Consider the following 20914-nt stretch of genomic DNA (forward strand, 5'->3'; position numbering starts at 1 on the left):
GACTGCGGTTTATACTTTCAAGCAGCCTTTGTTTTCATTATCAATAGCTTCAGCAGCTGTGTACTTTCTCATGGCATAAGCAGAAAATCAATAACTCTTTGTTAAGTCTCATGACATTAGTAGAAATGAAACACTTATTATTATTTTTATGACATTAGCAGAAATCAAATGCTTCCTGTTAATTTCCATAGCATAAGCAGATCATAGCTGTGCATATTTTCATGACATAACAGGATTGGAATGTCTCTAGTAACTGTGCAGATTCACACAGTGTGAACAGAATAAATGTATTAACCCCTTTAAACCTCGAATGCACTAAGCATGCATATTACTAATACATATTTTTCTAACAGTGGGGCACAGTCTAAACCCATGTTAAAGTTTAAGTAAGCCAAATCCCACACCTTCCAAGGTCTATTATTTTGGTGCCCCTTTTAGAAATCCATTAAACTTGTATTCCATTAGGCTGACGTACATTGCACCAGCCCCATCAAATAAGTGTAGTGTTCACACCAACCCCTCTACTCTTCCTGCATAAGATTTTCCCCTTACTGACTTGGATTACTGGAACATCCTCCCCTTATCATTGGAATCACAACTAAAGCAAGAAAATACAAACTGTAACTAAATGGAGACTTCAAAATCCTGACTGCAGTCCCTTCTACTTTTCCTGCATGAACTATTCCCCCTTACTGAGTCAGATTCTTGGATTGTCCTCCCCTTAACAGCTGGATCACAACTAAAGCAAGTAAATACAAACTATAACTAAACAGAGACTTCAAAATCCTGACTGCAGAGTATGTTTCCTAAACATTTTTCCTAATGTTAACCTCCCAGAATCGTTAGTCTTTTTGAGATAGATGCATGCACACAAACTGGGTCACTACAGTTTAGGTTCCCCCCATATATACATACATACATACATACCTACATAGAAATGTTTCAAGCATGGGCATTAAAGCCCTTCTAGCTTGCCAATATGCCAAAACACTTGTTCCCATAATAAATGTCCAGGCTGTTCTTAAAAATATCTAAACTAGTACTTGCTTTAATGTAATTTGGTAGTCTGTTCCAAGCATCAGCTACTCTTTCAGAGAAGCAATTAGTGCACTTCTCATTCCTATAGAATCTCCTACATAGGTTATCTGATGATTCTCTAGTATTTTTTGATAACCCCAAACATTCTCAGGGGTAGTTGTCCCCAAATGCCTTATATACCTGAATAAGATCTCCTCTTAAATATCTGTAAGAGACACTGACATGAACAAATCACACTGGAGAGATAGATACATCTCCCAGAGACTACCCCTTATTTGGAACAAACTTCCCATTCACATGAAGCAGAATCTTTCCCTGACCATCTTCATATACAACCTAGATCAATGGATGGGTGACTGTAAATTCACTCCTGCAGTGGTACCCATGTCCCTTGTAGACAGAAGCAGTTAGTATTAATTATCATAGACTCATACCTCTCCAAACTTCACTCACCTAATTAATGACAATTGGGGTAACTTGGGATAAATATGGCTGGGCTTGTAAGGGCTCTAGGGCTCTTAGCTTAGCAACCTCCTGTGAACCTATGAACCCATTAGATACCAGAGTAAACTTTCGTGTCTGAGCAGCACTTTAACACTACAGGGATCGTGAGTGGGGGAGCCACTAGACAGAAAGGAAAATAATATATTCATGCCTAAATGGCACTTAAACACTAAAGGGATTGGGGATGGGGAACAAAAGGCACCAGGGATACTAATATGGAATTCCTTAAAGGCACATATTGAACGACAGGTGCAGGGAACTACTAGACAACAGAGTGTGCTGCAAAATACACTGAACCAGCTTCAAACCCTCTACCTTCCTACCTACCATAAAGGATATTAATCCTCTGTGACACCACTGGAAATGAGAGATTTATTTTATGAATATTTAAAAAAAAAAAGGAACCTCCACATTAGGCTGAGGCATTAAATGAGGTTAGCTGTTTTTTTTTTTTTTTTTTTTTTTTAATATATATGAAAAATCTTGGGCATTTTGCAATGCCTGTAACATGTTGTGATGTAAGAGGGAGGTGAACAGGAAATGTTAGGCATTTGCCTGACCATGCATTTACTGAAGAATATGAAGTATGAAATGTGAATAGCTGACATTAAGGCCAGACTATAATCATCTGTGAATTATCTGGGTAGGAGAAAAAGAGATACCATGAATGTTTTGACAAAAGAGAAAATCTGTGGGGTATGTGTGCTTGTATGTGGGTTAGGCTAGGCTTCTGTCAACTTTAGATGTAACCAAAATGTATTGCCAAATTCAACTAATTCTAGAAGCTAGGGGAAAGAGGGCATTCTCTAAACCTGAAGGTCACTTCCATTAAACATTCTTCCTTTTGGTCTCCATGGAGCATTTGCAGCATTCAGAGGGTGGTGGACATGATTCTAAAACCAAATATGAGATACTCTGCAGCCCACATGAATGGAATCATAATATCTTATGAAGTTTGGGAAAGTCATCTACCTATAGTCAAAGCTGTTTGAATTCCGTACACCAAACTGGATTGTCAACTAACTCACCTAGGTAACAGATAAGAGGGATAATGAAACCACAGGGTGGAAAAGTTGGGTCGGTTATAAACTGGTCCATATCAACCACAAAAGAAACAGACTCAGGTATTGTTAGGCCTAGCAAGCCATCCTGGACTTCACTACCATCACTTTATCCCTCAATTACCTAATCTATGGTTAAACTCCATTGAAAGTTCAACACAAGCATTAAGCTGAACTGTTCTTTAGTAAACTGAAAACTGTGCTGCACTTGGAAACTGTACTGACAGCCCCTGACTTCTTCAAATAAGTCCTGGTATACAATGATGCCTCTAAAGTGAGCATCAGTTTAGTGCTATCTCAGATGGTACAGGAGAAAAAAAAATCACCAATTTTCCAGTAATGTTGTGAAACAATATTCTTTAACAGAAAATAAGGATCTGGCAATCAAACAGGTGCTTACTACACTCAAGTACTACTTGCTAGGATGGAAATTTATATTTGTTACAAGCCACTCCCCTATTCAGTGGTCTTGTAGACAGAATTACACCAACTGTGAATTGCTTCCCTTGCCTTGCCATTCCAGAACAGCAGGTTTAGGATTAACTATCATCTGTGCCACAGCCACCTTGGGCATGTAGTCCATCTGCTAGTGCTCAAATCAGTGGTTATATGATGTGGAGGGTCACGTGGAATTGCAGTGGCAGCTGAAGTAGCTGACCTAAGAGATCACTATACCTTCAAAGCCAAGTAACAGCAGGCAGGCAAATCTCAACAAGGAACTGGATACAATGGAATAGAAGCAAACAGAAGTTATAGTCCTGTTTTCCTGAATCCTGGCTTGAAATCAGCATGAGTCAAAGAGTCTCAAGGGAAGCTAATTCTAAAGAGAGGAAGCTATCAGTGCAATATGAAGTTTGAAATATTTCTCTAAAGCATGAACGTAGAAGGGAATTGTTGAGTGGAATTGTTGCATAGTGTTACAAACTATTAAATAATTCTAAATGGCTCTTTAAATAATACCGATACTGCTGCCCAGCAAAAATATTCACACAATTGGCTTGCAAGGATAGATCAGCGCAGTCTTCTGCAGTGCTAGTAGTGACCTGTAACTGCATTAGCCTGAAGCAGCTACCCCTTTGTTCCAGCCTAGCTACAGCTCTACAAGATTAACAATACTTGCTTAAGATTTATACAAATATGGGCTTTATTGCATTGTTTACCCTGTTTGCACCAAAGAATCTACTTTTTTTCTGTTGAATCATGTAAACAAACCTATTATACATTCTGACAAAGCTGTTTCAGAGGCTATTTTATTACCATCAGTACTGATAAATACTATATGTATATTTTCTCAGATGTTTTTGTATACAAAGAAACAGTAAGTGGGAAATAAATGAATAAGAACACAGTGAGTGCATTTACTGCTGTAGAACACCTATCATCCTGTTCTTATGTGCAAGAATTCAACATATCTTTCAGAACTTGTGTGTTTGAGGAAATAACACAAAATCGGATGACACAATTACATCAGTGAACTACAGGCCTAATATCTAGAAGCAAGACAAAACATTATATTAGAAAACAATGAATACCATCATAAGCATGTAGTGAACCGTGTAATAAGAACTGGGGGAAGATTTGTCTTCAAGGTCTGATGATAATGGAAACTTTCATAGCCTTCTAATCTTGTTAACCAGGAAAGTAAAATGTCTTCCTATTGAAATGTTGGCAGTTGTAACATAATGTGCTAACACACAGAAAAAAAGATTGAAAATGTAGAATAGTAAATCTTGAACATCGTTCTTCTCCTGTATACTTATTATTTTGGAAGGGGTAATTCTCCCCACACACCCTAAACTTATATATACAAGCTCCAAGATTGATATACCTTAGGGAAAATGCAATATCCTGAGAAACTTTATATTCAAGTCCATTTTTTGACCATTCATTCTCTGTATTTCAGGATTTGCTCATGCAGGTTCTGACATTTCAAATGGTTACCAAGTAAAACTTATAACAAACACCAAACAGTGGCCAGGAATTGATCAAATGGTATGCCACATACACCTGTGAACAAGAAAATATTTAAAAACACTAGTGCTTGCTAAAAGATTCTGGAAAAAATAACAGGGTAGCCAGCAGAACATTACAAATATATATAACTGCAACAGCAAATACAAGAACAGGATGCTCTAATGAAATTCCTAAAACTAGCAGTGCAAGACCAAAGAGATTATACAAAGTTATATGTGAAGACTGCAACTATTTCATTTCATTTTAAAAACCTCGTTCAAGCCAAGTTCTTTAAGAGACATCATTCTGTCACCTCGAGCACTTACCATGAAGTATGTATTGTGATCTGCAGTTTTTCTTTGTCTTCTATAATGCAAGGAAAGCAAAAAATCAAAAAAATACACAAACATAGTCTGTTGCAGAAGCCATATGTGAATCATATAATTCATTAACATGTTAAAGATACACTGACAGACAAATATTCAGTAGTTCAAAAGTGCAATGTTTGCCCTAGAGCTAAAAGTTAGTGAATCTGATAAATAAATGTAGAAGAATTTTGGTGACTACTCATCTTTTCAGAACATTTAGATTTAGGTTTGAATGACAGGCTGTTCCCAAATAAAATATTAGTATTGCTCTGGGTATGTTTAAAATAAATAGTCTTCTCTTACCATTCAAAGTCTTTACAAATGCACATTGCTATGTATTGTTACATGATGCTATAAGTAATGTAAAAAACATATACAGAATAATTTTAAGTATCATACAAACTGATATAAATTTACATACATACATGCATAAATATATACATGCATACAAGCATGCCAATGGAAGAGCAAGACAAGGCAGGCACTTTTGAGTAAGGTAAGTACAGTTTACGCAGCTGGTCATCATACATGCTTTTCTAACTTTTCTCATGTTGTCTTGAATCTGCCTTCTAAACAAAAAGAACATTTTACTGGCAGATAAGACTACTTGTACCATATAGTCTGGCCATTTTCCTTAATTTACAGATCAGCTAATAGATATCATACAGCTTCCTATATCTTGCTAGAAATGCTTTATACCTGATTTATGTATTCCAGAATAGACCCCACTATTTCAGATTTCACACCCTCTTCACCTAGACTAGTTCATTCATTCACAAGTCACGCTAAAATATATTTCTTTTAATGACTCCCCCTCCATGTGCACTCTCTGTCTTCCATTTGTACTGCATTGTACTCTTGAATGTCTACTCCAAAAGGTACTATCCTCAGAACTTTTAAAATTCATCCTAAATTTAAATGTTTCTACTATGCCATACACTCACCTTTTCTTGGATACATAGCTTAAAATTCCTTTAGCCTCTCTTTATAAATCTTCCCATATGACATTGTATTACTTGTCCTGACCATTTCTGCACAGCCTTGATTCTACCAACATCTGTACAGATGTGAGTCTTATAGACCATAAACAATATGTCTGCTGCCCCTTTAATAAATGACTATATAGAGAAAGAATAATTTCATAGGTTCAAAGGTTCATAGGTAGGTACTAGGCTACCGGCCCAATGGCCTAATTAAGCCTAGCCAACAAGGTTCCCTGCCTTACACCACCCAAGAAAGTTAATTTCTTGTGCCCCTGTCTAACAGAGCCACAGAAGTGATCCCCGGGGTGTATTTCCTATTTCCCATCCACTCATCAAGGTTTTTCTTGAAGAGTGCTAATGAGGAACTTTGCTTGACATAGATGGGTAGCTTGCTCCAGAGTATAGGAAGTCTCTGGGACAGAAATCTATCCCTCCAGCATGTCCTGTTTATTGTGGTGACAAGGTTTAGGTCCCTAGAGCGTGTAGCTTGGAGGGACTGGGATTTCTTTAGGTGTAGCATGTCCAACAGCTCTGGGTTTAACCTAGCTTTTTATGTTAGGCAGAGATCTCCTCGAAGTAGGTGATATGCTACAGAGTAAAGCCAGAGTTTTTTGAGACGATCAGTGTAGGGCATCTGTTTGAGGCCAGTAATCTTCTTTGTGAGGTACTTCTGTGGCCTTTCCAGCTGATGCAGATGTCTTGTGAGGTACATTTCAAAAGGGGCATTGTACTCTATAATGGGTCTATTGAGTGCTGAGTAGAGGGGAACAATGACCTCCTTTTGTCCTGGATGAGAACCCTTTTGTGATGAGGTGTGCCACATAGAAAGGATTTCCTGACTACTGTGGTGATGTGGTTATCAAAGGAGAGACTGCTGTCCACCCGGGTCCCAAGGTCTCTCATCACACATTCAGCATTAAGTAGATTGCCGTTTATGTGGTAGTTCATGGGTACAGAGTTTTTACCAAAGGGGATGACAATGCACTTTTTGACATTGAGCTTGAGGCCATGCCTCTGACACCAGGCATCTGTCTCAGTGAGGCCCTTCAGTAGGATGTCCACATCATTTGGGGACTCAAATTTGGCTCCTAGTTTGCAGTCATCTGTGAACTTCGTTAGCCAGAGGCCTTCTGTGCTAGTTTGTACTTCAGAGAAATAGATACCAAACAGGGGAGGTCCCAGGACTGAACCCTGTGGTACTCCACTTGTCACTGATTTGAAGTCAGATTTGGAGTCTGCAACTCTTACAGTGTGAGTACTCTCAGTGAGCCAGTTGGCAACCCATCTTGTGACGTAGGGATTTATACCTAGTTTAGTGAGTTTAGCTATAATTCCAGAATGGGGGATGGCATCAAAAGCCTTGGCGAGGTCAAGATAGGCTGTGTGAACCACCTTACCCTCATCTACAGCTTTGGTGACTGCCTCAAAGAAGTCAGTCAGGTTCAGAAGGCATGATCTGCCTTTCACAAACCCGAACTGGGTGGGGTCCAGAGTTTGGAAGTTACCAATGTCTTTGTTGATGAGTTCCATGATAATATGTTCCATGGCCTTGCAGACCAGGCTCGTAAGACTAATAGGGCAATAGTTCCCAGGATCAGTGGTGGCTCCCCCTTTGTGGAGTGCGATAACTGTTGCTGTGTGCCATTCAGTGGGCACAAAGCCTGACATGAGACTATGACTGAACATAGTGCTTAGATGGAGAGCCAGTTTGTTCTGAAGTTCGTGTAAAATGCAGCTTGGGATGTTGTCTGGTCCCATGGATGCTGTGATTTTGGTTTTAGAGAATGCAGCTTTTACCTGCATAGATGTGATTACAGGGACTCTGCATTCTTCCTGTATAGAGATGGGCCCTTTAGGGGGTGAGAGGGGGGTAAAGTTAGCACTGAAGCTATCTGCCAGGATGTTGGCAATATCAGTTGGTTCTGTAATTTTTGTGCCGTTGTGCTGTAGCTCAGAGCAGATCTGGGTGTATCCATTGAGATTCTTGACATAGCTATAGAATGTTTTGTGGTTGCCCTTAGAATTAGTGGCGATTTTGTTTTCATAGCTAGCTTTAGAGGATCTTATAAGGGATCTCAGCTTCTTACTGAGGCTAACCAGGGAGCTCCTCCACTCATGGGATTTTACTCTCTTTTGCAACAGTTTCTTCCTTCTGTTGTAGAGTTTGTTTATGGCAGGGGACCACCAGATTGGCTTCCTTTTTTTTGGAGGATAGCGTGTTAGTTCTGTTTTGGATAGCACGATCCATGGACTCGTGTAAGTGCTTATAGAGTGCATTTGGGTAGGATTCAGCAGTCATAACTGTATTGTCCATCTGCACGGCTATTACGAAGTTCACTACCTCTGTCGTAAGAAGCATGAAGTTTGCTTTGGAGAAATTTTTTACTGTGGTTTGGTGGGTGGGGGCAGGATGCGGATATCTAGGGTGATTAGCTTATGGTCGGATCTGACCAAAGAGGAGTTGACTTCAGGTGTGGAACACTGGTCACTCATGTTGGTAATGACTAGGTCTAGGATATTGTTGCCCCTGGTGGGGGTGTGGATAAGTTGATCCATGGCATTGGAATTTATGAATTCCAGAAAGCGATGAGCGAAGGAGTTGATACATGAGTAGTTTTCCCAGTTAATGGTGGGGTAGTTGAAATCACCCATTATTAGGGTGTTTGGTTGAACCCTAATATTTTCCAGTATATCAAGAAAAGATGAGTGGGAATCCTGGGCCATGGTGGGGGATCAGTAGCAAGCTACAATTTGGATTGCAGTTTTGCCCAGAGTTAGTTGCACTTGGCTAACCTCAGATGCATTATGCTGCGCAACTAGCCTGGAGGTGTGGATATCCTTAATGAATATGGACACACCTCCACCTTTGGTGTTCTGGTCCAGGTTAGATGGCCGAAAAGTGTGGTATGAGTTATAGCCTGGTAATGCAGTGGTGCTCTCTAGAGCCTTGAACCAGGTCTGAGTCACTGCACAGATATCGATGTTCTCCATTTTAAGGATTGCCTCGAGTGAGTGCATTTTGAGATTTAGATTTCTAGCATTGAGTAACATTACCCTCAGTTTTTGCTTGGCTGTTTCTGTTACGGTGGTGAATTTGTCATTTGAACCTTGCCTAAAAAAGGCACTATAGGGGAGGCAAGACCCTTAGCCAGTATCCGGAATCCCAGGGGCAACAGGTGCAGGCCATCTCTGGCAAAGCATTGTGGTCTGTCGACCATGTCATCCCAGGCAGATACTGGATCCCCTTAAAATGACACCAGAAGCTTAGCCAATTTTTGAAGTCAATCATTTTGTCTTTGTACTGCGGTATCATTCTGGATGATGGCAGGATGCTGCTCAGGGCTAGGGGTCATACCTGCCTGGGATACAAGATCAGAGAGCTCTTCCATGTCTCTTTTCATGTAATCCAGGGAGGTACGTCTCAGGTCATTCACACCAACATGGACAATGACAGAGTCATATTTGTACTTGTTGTGGAGTAATCTGAGTGCATGGGTTATGTGACGGATCCTGCCACCTGACAGGTAGCTGACAGTAACCTTCGCCTTGTTTAGCCTGGTGAGTGGGACATCAGTGTGCCTGACTATAGAATCACCTATGACTAGTGTGTTGGGTACGTTGTTTTGCTTTATGGGTGTGGTTTATTGGCACACTCAGTCTGTGGGCTATGTGTCATTTGGATTGTGTTTGGGGGTGGAGGTTGCTTGCGTTTCTGCTTTGGAGGTCTCTGTTGCTTGAGCAGATTATTATTGAGAGCCTCCACAAATGTTTTTGTGTTTCTATGTGTGAATTTTGGTGGTGTAGGTTTAGTAGGACTATGTGATGAGTGTGGTGTGGTGCAAGTGTTTACCTTCTCCTCCTGACTGGCAAGTTCAGTCTTGGTTGGAGAGAGCTTTACCTCCAGTTTGGCTAGATAAGTGCATCTCTCACAGGTTGTGGTGTTGGGTGGTAGGAGGAGAGGGTTGTCTGTGTACATGAGGCAAGTGCTACATTGCCCCAAGATGCCCAGATTCATCAGATAGACAGGGGAGAACACTAGGAGCTAACCACTGGACCTGCCTGAATAAAAAACTACTTTCCTCTAGACAAGTGAGGAAAGTGAGTATAAGAGCTGTTTTTCTCTAAGCAAGTGAGGAAAGTAAGTACAAAAACTGTTTTCCTCTAAGTAAAGAGTAAGGTTGAGTGTTGTAGTAATTTGTAGCTTATTTAGTGCTAACAAACCAAATCAAAATGAAGAATCAAACCAGAAATATTAAGGCAACTGTGAAAAACACCAACACAGTAGAAAAAACAGTTTATTAAGTGCTTTCATCCGCCAAATAGCTGGACTAGGAAGTCCAGCTATTTGGCGGATGAAAGCACTTAATAAACTGTTTTTCCTACTCTGTTGGTGTTTTTCACAGTTGCCTTTGATATTTTTAGTGCTAAGAACAAGTTCTGAGCAAGTGTTCAGCACAAATAAGCAAATTCTAGTGCTAAAACTAAGAATCTGTACCTGGATCTTGTGGTAGATAGGCTACTGTTAGAAAAATATGTAATAGTAATATGTATGCACTAAGCATTCGAGGTTTAAAAGGGTTAATACATTTATTCTATTCACACTGCATGAATCTGTACAGCTATTAGAAACTTAACAAGAAGCATTCTGTTTTCTGCTAATGTCAGCAAATAACAAGACGTAATTCATTTCTACTAGTGTCATGAGACTTAACAAAGAATTATTGATTTTCTGCTTATGCCATGAGAAAGTACACAACTGCTAGAAGCTTTGATAAGAACACAATAGACGCTTGAAAATATAAACCATAGTCAGCACTACTTGCACCAAAGTTAGAAATGTACCTTGAATCTAGAAAAAATGTAACACATGTATTAGAACTGCACAATTGAAGAATTGAAATGATTGAGATGGGCTAAAATAAGCCCAAGGCCAGGTTGCTTTTCTCAAAATGTTTTGCAAGCTAGAGAATAATTTTAAGTAGTCAGCAATAAGTCTAGCAACATTTTCTGTAGAACATACAGAAAGCTGTATCCGACTACGTCAACAATAGAGTAGTAACAATTTCTGTGTAGCATGAAGAAGAACTGTATAAGAGTAACATACTGATCACCAGAAAATCATACAAACCTTGTGCCTACATGCTTTGTCTCCTTGCTACAAGTAATAAAGGGTGCCTTGCTTGAACCTTACGTGAATTGGTCTTTGAAGTTTTTTCCTTTAACAGCTACCTAGTGCTTACCACTCCCACTGATAAGCTAGAATGCTTCCCTCCAACACAGAAAGGCTTGGGGGGCTCAGAAGCTTACAAACAGTCTTGGATAAAGCAAATCTGTATCTGGACTAGACTAGTTACAGGAAAGGTGGGAAACAAGCGCAAACGCGGGCTTTTAAACCAGAAAGTGTCCTATGATATACTTGGGTTGATTCTTCCAAAACTTTCCTTACTGTCTTTTCACATGGTTAATACACATGTAGTTCAGCTGGTTTAATTATACTTAGGTCCTTATCCATTATAGCTGCTCAGCCTGAGCAGGTACACTGCCTTGGGATTTTGCTGTCCTGCTGTATTATTTTACATTAACGCTAGGCTGCAACAAGTTTGACTATTTTTTATAATCTTGTTAATTTCATCCTCATATTACCTACCCCTGTAGCATCTGCATCCCCAGCACATTTCACTATAGCACACATACCTGAAAATAAAATATATATATAACTCACCAAAAACTAGGACTCCTCTAGAGGCATAAATGCTTCCTAAGCCCCTCCACAAAACAAGTCCTTGCTTCCACATACCTACTGTTCTCTCTTATATATGGTGCTCCTCTACTTACTAATCTCCAATCAACCCTAAGCCATCAGACTGTCCTGCTCTTAGCTTGATATTTAGTTACTACCATCCTAGGAGGTCTCTCAAATCTAAAAATCATCACCTCTTACTGGTACAAAAAACAAACCTGCCAGCAGGCCAGCTTCTATACTCTTGTTCTGTATCCAGAAATTGGAATAACCGACCATTAACTAGTAGGACTAACCAAAATCTTGCCTCTTTCAAAACTTCTCTAAAACATTACCTATCTTCTCTCTGGAATTGTACCTGCTCCTTGTCTCCTCCTCTCAAAACCTAACTGCATTTATTTTTTCCAATCCTGATGTTTAATGTATTAAACATTGTATTAAAACCAGGCAAAAGTCTCCTTATTCTAATGCCAGAAACATGTATGTAATTTCAGTGACTTTACCTTTGTTGTCCTTTATTTGGTTACTTTGCCAATAATTCAGCCAATTGTCAAATGTGTTACCTTTGCTGTATATACTCTTGAAATTTTACTGATTTTGTATGATTACACCCGTATGTTCATGTTACTGTGGAGCTTTTCTCCCCAGACCTCCACTGAAAATGGGCTCATAATAGCCCAGTGGACTATCCCAGTAAATAAATGCAAAATAAATAAATATAAATATTCAATATCATAATAAACACTGAAGCTCAGCTTTGAAACACATTTTTGAAGAATACAGCCTGTATAACAATGCATAGGTGTGGGGGGGTATGCCAAATAGTGAGTAAGTTTTCTCAGTCTAGGGGAATATAACCTCACACATATGTGCAATATTTAGGCTCATTTGAAACTGGGTAATAACACTCATTTCTCTCGTTATGTGCCCTTGGAGAGAGAATTATTAAGTAATGGGGAAGCATTGCCCCACATGGGAGTGCAAAGGTACTTGCCTCATTCATAAATACAGACAGCTGGTTCTTGTTGTAACTGCTTTACTTGCAACCACTTGTGGTCCTGAACAGAGTTACAGTCAAGAAATTGTGCTTTGGGTATTTTCACTTTCAGGATGTTTGTTCTAGAAATTAGTGTTACACTGTACTGAGAGATTATGCAACACTTTATGTCATATAGAAAAGGCATACATTTTCTTCCAGCACTTCTGCAGTTTCTTTGATACTAACGCTGATGATGAATAGATCTCTAAGTGACTTCCAGAGCACAATGCTTGTATATCTTTTCCATCATTGCTGCAGCATCTATACTACTAATTTCAGTGCCCTGTTGTCCAGACATCTGTCAGTCTACGACACCTGACTAAGATCAACTACAAATATGGCAAACCACTACAGTAATCTTGTGCTTCCATTTCAGAAACTCAGCCAAGATGTCAAGAAAAAACACTAACAACTGGAAAGATGAAATGAAGAGGTTAAACAACAAAAGCATGACTACTGAACCAACAAAAACAAAACAAAAACACAAAAGCAATGTTTTTTGTAGGGTACTAATGCTTTTCCAGTCCCATAATCCTGATGCTTTTTTGTCCCTTTTTGCCTGTCATTCCTGCCAGAAATCAAGCCTTTCCATGTACTTCACATTCATATTCCCCTTATTATCTTAGGAGGGTGGATGCTAAATCAAGACCTGAGCAGTGAATAGGCCATTGCTCAGGCAGCTGGTAGATGCTTTTTTTGTCCTGTCTATGTGCTGGTCCCTGCAGCAGTATGTCATGCCTGAGCTCACACAACATCACCCTGACAGTAAATACACTCCTCCGTGCATAGCCCAAAATGTGTCTACTGTATTACACACAGTTTGATGGGAACAAACATCTTGGCCCATCAGTTTGCATACCCAGACACCTGACTCTGCCCTCCAGAAGGGATTAGCTGTCATTAGCTACTCTTTTCCACAATCACTCAATGGCTCTATAAGCACTCAAGTGGATAACTGATCCCAAGTCACATTCACGCCTTCATTCCCCTATATCTTATAGCCACCTTATGTGCAGTCCTACTACTTATTCCAAATACAAGTTCTCATCAACCTGGGAGGAAAGATGCTCCCCTTTCTTGAGATTTTGTTGTCTCTGAATGTGGATGAGTGACAAGCTTCTGATGATTGATTTAAGGATTTCACCTTTCTGACTACATCATTGTAACAGTCAGTTTCATGAATGGAACCATTATCTTCTATGTGGGGCACAGTATAAACCCATGTTAAAGTTTAAGTAAGCCAAATCCCACACCTACCAAGGTCTATTATTTTGGTGCCCCTTTTAGAAATCCATTAACCTTGTATTCCATTAGGCTGACGTACATTGCACTAACCCCCTCAAATAAGTGTAGTGTTCACACCAACCCCTTTACTCTTCCTGCATGAGATTTTCCCCTTACTGACTTGGATTAATGGAGCATCCTCCCCTTATCAGTGGGATCACAACTAAAGCAAGGAAATACAAACTGTAACTAAATGGAGACTTCACAATCCTGACTGCAGTCCCTTCTACTTTTCCTGCATGAACTATTCCCCCTTACTGAGTCAGATTCTTGGATTGTCCTCCCCTTAACAGCAGGATCACAACTAAAGCAAGGAAATACAAACTGTAACTAAACAGAGACTTCAAAATCCTGACTGCAGTGTATGTTTCCTAAACATTTTTCCTAATGTTAACCTCCCAGAATTGTTAGTCTTTTTGAGATAGATGCGTACACACAAACTGGGTCACTACAGTTAAGGCTCCCCCCATATATACACACATACATACATACATACATACATACATACATACATACATACATACATACATACATACATAGAAATGTTTCAAGCACGGGCATTAAAGCCCTTCTAGCTTGCCAATATGCCAAAACACTTGTTCCCATAATAAATGTCCAGGCTGTTCTTAAAAATATCTAAACTAGTACTTGCTTTAATGTAATTTGGTAGTCTGTTCCAAGCATCAGCTACTCTTTCAGAGAACCAATTAGTACACTTATCATTCCTATAGAATCTTCTACATAGGTTATCTGACAATTCTCTAGTACTTTGTGATAACCCCAAACATTCCCAGAGGTAGTTGTCCCTAAATGCCTTATATGAACCCACAGACATTGCCAACATACTGGCAGACAGGTTCAGTGCAAATTTCTCCCCTCCCTCCCCCCCAAAAGGAGAAATATCTATCCCACCAGAGGCTAGCCTCCCAAACATCTCAGATGCCCAGGTGAGAGCTGCTCTCTCTAAAGCAAAAAACACAGCATCAATGGGACCGGACGGTGTCCCCGGCTGTGTGCTACACGAACTCAGTGAGGAACTAAACCCACACATAAGGCTGCTGTTTAATCTTAGCCTTACTACAGGATATGTACCCAAAGAATGGCGTACGGCAACTGTGGTCCCACTCCACAAAGGCGGTGCTTCTACGGACCCTGGAAATTACCGCCCCATAAGCTTGACGAGCCTTGTCTGCAAAGCTATGGAGAGGATCATAATGGAACTCATAAATAAAGACATTGGGAACCTCCAGACACTGGATCCTACCCAATTTGGCTTTGTCAAGGGCAGATCCTGCCTCTTGAACTTGGTCGACTTTTTCGAAACAGTCACTAAGGCCATTGATGAGGGTAAGGCAGTTCACACAGCCTACCTTGACCTAGCAAAAGCGTTCAACACAATACCCCACTCGGGCATCATAGAAAAGCTCACCAGCTTAGATGTAAACCCATCTGTCACAAGATGGGTTGCAAACTGGCTCAAGGACAGAACACACAGGGTTAGAGTTGCTGGTGCCATGTCAGACTCTAAGCCGGTCATGAGCAGTGTCCCACAGGGCTCAGTCCTGGGCCCCCTCTTGCTCGGCATTTATTTTTCTGAAGTGCAGGCAAACATAGGGGGATTGTGGCTGACAAAATTTGCAGATGACTGCAAACTGGGCACCATAATTGACACTACATCAGACACAGACATCCTCCAGAGAGGTCTCATAGAAATGGATAACTGGTGCCAGAGCCATGGCCTTAAGCTAAATGCCAAAAAATGTATAGTCATACCCTTTGGGAAAAACAAGGTAACCCCTAATTACCACATAGGTGGTAATCCATTAAACACGGAAGAAGTTCAGGGACCTGGGGACCCAAGTTGACAGTAACCTCTCTTTTGACACTCACATTGCCAAAGTGGTTAGGAAGACCTTCTACATTGCCCACCTGATCATGAAGGATTCACATCCAGATCAGGAGAGGTCATTGTACCCCTGTACTCTTCACTTATCAGACCAATGATTGAGTACAATGCCCCATTGAATGTACCTTACCCGACACCTGCAGCAGTTGGAAAGACCCCAAAAGTTCCTCACCAAAAGGATAAAGGGGCTCAAACATATGTCATGATGCCCGACTGAAGAAACTCCAGCTCTATTCAGTCGCATACCGTCTGCTCAGAGGTGATCTGTGCCTGACATACAAGGCCATGTCCAACCCGGAATTAATGGACATGCTCCACCTCAAAAAATCCAAATCCACCAGAGCCACGAGAGCAAGAGACTTAAACCTCAACACGGATATAAATAGGACGTGCTGGAGGGACAGATTCATCACCCAGAGACTCCCTACACTATGGAACAGAATCCCAGTCCATGTGAGGCAGAGCCCCTCACTGACTCTGTTCAAGAGAAATCTTGACGAGTGGATGGGAGATCGTAGGTTTACCCTGGGAATCATCTCTGTGTCACTGCTGGACAGAGGCACAGTAAACTAATGGGTATAGTATTCTCATCCTAAGGGGTGGTGAAAGCCAGACACACTCTGGCTAGGCTTATAAATGCCCTAGGGCAGATAGCCTAATATGAACCTATGAACCTATACCTGAATAAGATCTTCTCTTAAGTATCTGTAAGAGACACTGTACAAGTTCAGATATTTTAGTCTTTCATAATAACTTAGATTTGCACATCCATGGATGCCCTTAGTATATTTCCGCTGTACTCTTTCCAGTTTATTCATGCTTGTTTTCCTATAGGGTTTCCATATTGTTATTCCAGACTCAAGTTTGGGTCTAATGTAACTAACAGACAATGACTTCATTATGTTTGATTTCCTAGACTTTATAAATCTTTTTATAGAACCTATAGTTCTATAACTATCATTAGCCAATTGGCTGATATGATTAGGAAAACTCATAGCTGAATCTATCCATATACCCAGGTCCTTAAATGAGTCTACAGTTTCAGTCACTGTGTGCTGTATTAAATATTCACCTTTCAGTTTATGTCTCCCAAATCTCATATGCTTAGTTTTGATGCATTTATCAACATATTATTTTCCTGTGCCCAAATGGTCAATTTAGTCAAATTATTTTGCAGACATGCTTTATTTGTAATCAGTTTACCCAATTTCAGGTCGTCAGCATATAGACTGTAGAACACCTCAGATGAAAAAGTAAGGTCTGAGAGATACAATCTAAACAAGTAAGGGCCTAGTACAGAGCCCTGTGGGACACCTTGACTGTAACCAAGGATTTCACCTGTCCAGTTGGTGTGTGATACTTGCCATGTCCTATTTGTAAGCCATGCAGCTATCCATCTTATCAACAGTACATCAATACCTAGTTGTATTAATTTATTGATCAGTGTTTTGTGCATGACCCTGTCAAATGCTGAAGTTAAATCTATATAAATCACATTGCAGCACAATTTTTCATTCATAGATGTTATTATATTGTTATAGAACATCATGTTACAGGTGGTAATAGATCTATTTTCAGCATATGCATGCTGATATATGGTTTCAAGTCCCAACCTATCCAGTTCTGACTAACTTATCCAGTATTACCTTCTCCATTATTTTTCCACAACATGAAAGTAGACTTAAGGGTCTATATGATTCTGGGTTTGTCCTACTCCCCTTTCCCTTAAAGACAGGTTTAATAAGTGCATGTTTCCAATCTTGAGGAATCTCCCCATATTTATATCACCTAGTGAATAATAGATGTAATGGCAGTGTAAGTTCTTGCTTGAATGTTCTCATATCATTGTTACTTATTCCGTCTCCTCCCTGCGCTTTGTTTAGATCCAGTTTGCACAGTCCTTTTTCAATATAATCTAATTTGATTCCAGTATCTGGGGTTACCTGGATGTGACTAGGACAACTTACCACCATTTTTGTGGAGCCAAACTGTTTTGCATAAGATTTTGTAAATATATCTATAATCTGTTGCATCTGAGAATAAATTTTAGAATCTGCCCACAGTTTATCAATTTGTGTATCTTTACTTCTTCCACATCTTATGTATCTATAAAACGTTTCCTATTATGCTGAATATCTTTATATAAATTTTCTTCAAATTTTTCTTGATCTTGTCTAACACTATGCTTAATCTGTTTGCCCAGCTCATTTATTTCAGTTTTCAAAGTTGTAGTTTGACCTCTCTTCCATTTCTTATATTTTTTGTCTCTCACCTTAATCAGGTATCTTGTTCTTAGGGAAATATACCCCCCTGATGTTACGTGCCTAGATCCTGATGTTAAACATTTTTTTGACTTTTTGCACTCAAACAATTTCTCTCTCAATACTGTCCACATTCCATCTGCAGTTTTTCCACTGAACACCTCACTCCAGTTAGTTTTATATAGCAACTTTTTTGCTTCCCTATAATCTGTAATTAACCTTCTGTACATTGGCTTAGATTTCAGTTTGGCAGAATTATCTAGCAACAAATTAACCTTTATTAACCATGATCACTGCACATCAGTGGTGGTAAAACTTGACTTGAAGTTACAGTAATTTCTTTAGTAACACAAACAATATCTAGTATATTCTGTCCCCTGGTAGGTTTTTTTACAATCTGAAGCATTTGTTGTTCCTGAATATACTCTGTGAATAATTTCTTTACTAACATTGTTGAATCAATATTATTCCAGTCTGTTTCTGGTAAATTTAAGTCCCCAGCTAATATTATTCTTCCCTTCTGTGTTTCATGTAAGAAATGTACGAATTCCTCTAGGTCATCTGCACTTGACTTTGGTGGTCTGTACACTCCAACAATTGTTATATGTTCCAGGGTTGTCTTTATTGCCACAGTTACACAGTCTATAGTATTGGTATTATCATTGAACATGTAATAATCACAAGTCTCATAGCTATCTTTAATGCCTATCATAACACCTTCACCTGATTTTTTGTTAGAATGTCTGTTACAGTAAAAACATTTATACCCTGACAAAACTGGTTTCCAGTCATTGTTCTTTAACCATGTTTCACAAATTATAACATCAATCTTGTGGGAATGTAGCAAATTTTCTAATAAAAACACTTTATTATTAATGCTCCTAGCATTAACAACCATCAGAGATGCATCAAATGTTGCTATCTGTGAACTTTTGCATTTTTGACCTGACAAAAATCCTGGCTAGTGTTTGTCAAATATTGCAAAATATCTGCTGCAAAAATTCTCTTCCTTGATCTAGACAAATGTACAACATCCTGCCTGAACACGTGTGCCCAAAAGAAGGCATTTTCTTTTTCCATTTTTTAAAACAGGACATTTTTTTCCATGTAGGTGTTTATCCAAAAAATCTTTTCATTCACAGTGACCTGACTATCCTTTCTATAGGTGATTTGTGAAAAATATGTCCTAACACCAGTACAAGCTATACTATCTAGGAGGGCTGTCAGTTCCCGACTAACAGTCAGAGAATCTTTGTTGGTGATATCCTTTGTACCAACATGAATAAAAACAGATACATACTTCCTTACATTAAGGCATTTCAAGGCTTGTTGCACATCTTCTATTTTTGCTCCTGGCAAGCATAACGCTACTCAATGTTCATTATCATCTCTGCAAATATATGTATCAGTTCATCTAATAACTGAATCTCCAATTACAAGAATATCCCATACTCTGTAACAGCTGAGTATACTGTCTTCTGCTTTTTTCAAAAGAAAAATAAAATAAAAAAAAATGAAAATAAATAAAACAAATATACTCAATAAATAGAATTCTACCCACCAACTGGTAATGTTAAACCATGAGAATCCAATAGTGGCAGGCAAGAGTCTTGAAACTTTAAACTTTATGTTTTTCAACTCCTGGCACTGACCTGTGACTCTCTGGGGTGGCTTATTGGTTTTGTTAATTTTGGCTACTTGATCCACCTCAGGTCTGATTGACTAAGTTTCTATGTACTACATTACAGCCTATGCCCAATAGTACATGTAGGCCCCTCACCTGTTCAGTGTCGCAACCAAAGTTATTTAATCTCCTAGGATTCAAGCTCTATTTTTAAAAGCTATTTAACATGGCTGAACTGTTCCTCATGACCCAAGCGTAGTGTGCATGCTAAGTAAGTGTACCACTTGCATTGTGGTCTTCAGGCCACATGTTTGCCTGACTTAAAAATGAGCAGAAAACTTAACTCTGTTAAAGCATCTCTACAGCAGTTTTGTACAAGCTTATTAGTGCTCCTGAGTGATAAAACATATTATTTGACTTAGATCAGTTTCTGTAAAAGCTTATTATTGTGACTGAGTGATAAATGAGCATAATATTTACTTTAGATAATGCAAATGCTCAGCTCTTGACATCTGTTTTTTTCAGAAATGTGGTGTCACTTATTTTTGACTTGTGATATTAGTCTACAAGTATTAATTAGTACTTGTATCTGCATTCCGCTAGACCACTGTGGTGGCTATAAATGCAGTTGAATTTATCTACCATGTTTTAAGGGAATTAATGTGTACTAAATAGTACTGCTTTGCGATTATTTTAATCAGATTCTTTTAGTGCCTTTCTGCACAGACTATCAATGTTTTTTTCTTCCCATATTAATTACTGTTGAGATTTCTGTGTTTTTAAGTGGTTCTACTACTTGCATTCCACTATTTAATGTTTGAATATTATTTGATCTCTCTGACCAGCCTTTACTTCCTTCTTTTATTGTACAATTACTCCATTTAGCTTATACTTAATTTCTTTTTATCTTTTCTATGTAGTTACCCAATTTTTCTTACCCTTTCCCCTAATCTTCATTCTTTGAATTTGCTTCTCTTTTACAACTCTTCTACTCTTCCTGCATTGGATTTTCCCTTATTAAGTCAGATTCTTGGATTGTCCTCTCCTTTACAGTGGGATCGGAACTAAAGTAAGGAAATGCAAACTATAACTAAACATAGACTTCAAAATCCTGACTGTAGTGAATGTTTCTTAATCATTTTTGCTAATGTTA

The sequence above is a fragment of the Protopterus annectens genome, chromosome 6.part0, assembly GCF_019279795.1.
Source record: "Protopterus annectens isolate FY-2018-M chromosome 6.part0, PAN1.0, whole genome shotgun sequence".
NCBI lineage: Eukaryota > Metazoa > Chordata > Ceratodontiformes > Protopteridae > Protopterus > Protopterus annectens.